The 2489-nt window shown below is 45.0% G+C and overlaps 1 pseudogene; it reads right to left on the bottom strand.

Annotated features, from left to right (window-relative positions):
* Positions 1 to 459: 459 nt before the first annotated feature.
* Positions 460 to 2051, bottom strand: LOC118722969 (annotated as a pseudogene).
* Positions 2052 to 2489: the final 438 nt, after the last annotated feature.

The following is a 2489-nucleotide window of genomic DNA, read 5'->3' as shown; positions in this document are numbered from 1 at the left end:
TCTTTAATTTAGTTGTATTTGCTGTTTGGTCCTGGGATCAGGTGAGTGTATGATCCACCTATTCTACTGCCATCTTAAAAAAGCCCTTGTGGTTATATTTTAGAATTATGCATGCATAATTTAAATGTTAGTAAGTTAGATGTTCTATCATATCAAATCATCAAGCAGCCTAGAATGAGCGAATACAAGCAGTATATTCCATTGGTCAGTTTTAATGATCAGAAAGTCTTTTTAAACAGTTTCCTTATAAACGCAACCCATTGACTTTGGGGGGTGTGTGTGTTGCAATCACTTTATTATTTTTAAAAAGCATGACTGGCACATTTTCACAGTTAAGACCAGTGGATGCTGGACACTCACAAAAGAAAAAAAAAACTGTATCATTTTGGTCACAGCTGTAAGCAGATACCGTATTACATTTTTTCACAGGGATGATGATGGAGACACCAATAGGCTGCTCTATAGCACACGCCCCCACAGCACTGTTGCCTGGGTGACAATCCCGGGTTCTCGATGTCCCTTTTGCTGGACCATCCTCAGCTCCAATTGGGCCGGGCTGGGCTTCCACCCTTCTCCAGCCTGGGCTTTCGCACACTTGATGGTCTGCTGCAGAATGTGGTGCATGACTGACAGGGTCTTCTCACAGGCCACCTTGAGAGTATTGGGGTGCCTGTGTGTCCACACCAGGAGCATGGCTGCAAACATGTCCCCGGTGCCCACAAAGACGGCACCCACCTTGGGTGCGGATCCTCTGGCTCCCCAGCACAATCAGGTAGTCACCGCCCTGCGGGGAAGGGAGGTCAGAGCTGGTGATGACCACGGTGTCGGGGCCCATCGAGGGCAGTACGTCCATCACCGCTAAGGCTTCTCCCTGGCTGAGATCTTTCTGCCAGTCAGCAACTCAGCCTCGAGCTTGTTGGAGTTATAATGTCTGCAACCGGCACAACCTTTTCCCTTTTCTTTGTAAAGAGAAAGGAGGTCCTCTGGAAAGTACGTGGAGCCTTCGCCTTCCCACTTGTCACCCATCACCAGGTCGCACACGCACATACACCAGCGGGAGTTCGGCTGCTTCAGCTCCCGCATGATGTCCACCGCCAGGGCCAGGAAGGACTTGTCCCGCGTGTACCCATGAGCATGTAGTCATATTTATTCACACCGCTCAGTTTCAGACCTTCGCACATCTCCTGGAGCTCGTCTGCGTTCAGCATCCGACCCTCTTCCAGAGTGCGTAGCCTGTGTGGGTTGAGAACTGGACAGAGTTCACAGCCTCGATCTCAAACCCCAAAACCTGCAGCAGGAACGTGGCCGCCGGTTTCCCACGAAGCTTCGGACAATGTGGCTCTTGATGGAGAGACCTCACTTGTGCACAATTGGGGCCAGGGAGGACTATGGGTGGGCTCCAGGGCATGTCATGCCCATCTCACCCAGTCCTGATCAGCTGGACCCCAGCAGCAAGCTAATCTACTGGTCGGAGTGTCTGCCTTCTGATGATCAGTGCACATTATAGCAACTGGTAGTACAGTCAGACACTTAGCATATTAGGGTTTTATTATATAGGATTTATTTCTTTATACTCAGCCCTGCCCACTCTCAGTAAACTTTTTTGAATTCAGCTCCACCCCCAGCAATTCTCTCTCTCTCTCTCTCTTTTTTTTTTAAATATATATATTTTGTTATTGATTTTGTACAGAGAGGAAGGGAGAGAGATAGAGAGCTAGAAACATCGATGAGAGAGAGTCATCGATCAGCTGCCTCTTACACACTCCCTACTGGGGATGTGTCTGCAACCAAGGTACATGCCCTTGACCGGAATCGAACCCGGGTCCCTTCAGTCCCCAAGCCGATGCTCTATCCATTGAGCCAAACCGGTTTCGGAGCAGCAATTCTCTTAGTTCAAATTAATTAATAAGTTTATTTTCCCTGTTCGTTTAGCAATTTCATTTTATTTTTATTTTTCAATTACTATTGACATTCAACATTATTTCACATAAGTTTCAGGTGTACAGCATTGTGGTTAGACATTTACATAATTTTCAAAGTCTAGTACCCATACGGCAACATTCACAGTTACTACAATATTGTTGTCCATTTTCCATATGCTGTAGTTCATATCCTTGTGGCTATTTGTAACTACAGACTTTTACTTCTTAAACCCCTTACCTTTTTCAACCAGCCTCCAATCACCCCTCACATCTGGAAAACATCAGTTTGTTCTCGGTACCTATGAGTCTTTCTGTTTTGTTGTTTGTTTATTTCCTTTAGACTCCACATAGAAATGAAATCATATGGTATTTACCTTTCTCTTTTTGACATTTCACTTAGCACCAATACCCTCTAGGTCCATCCATGTTGTCACAAATGGTAAAATTTTATTCTTTTTTATGGCTGAGTAATATTACATTGTATATATGTACCACATCTTCTTTATCCAATTGTCTTTTGATGAGCACTTAGGTTGTTTCCATATTTTGTCTATTGTAAATAATGCT

This window comes from Pipistrellus kuhlii, unplaced genomic scaffold (assembly GCF_014108245.1).
Source record: "Pipistrellus kuhlii isolate mPipKuh1 unplaced genomic scaffold, mPipKuh1.p scaffold_m20_p_2, whole genome shotgun sequence".
NCBI classification, from domain to species: Eukaryota; Metazoa; Chordata; class Mammalia; order Chiroptera; family Vespertilionidae; genus Pipistrellus; species Pipistrellus kuhlii.
The sequence above is the reverse complement of the archived record's forward strand: the minus strand, read 5'-3'. Positions and strand labels throughout refer to the sequence as shown.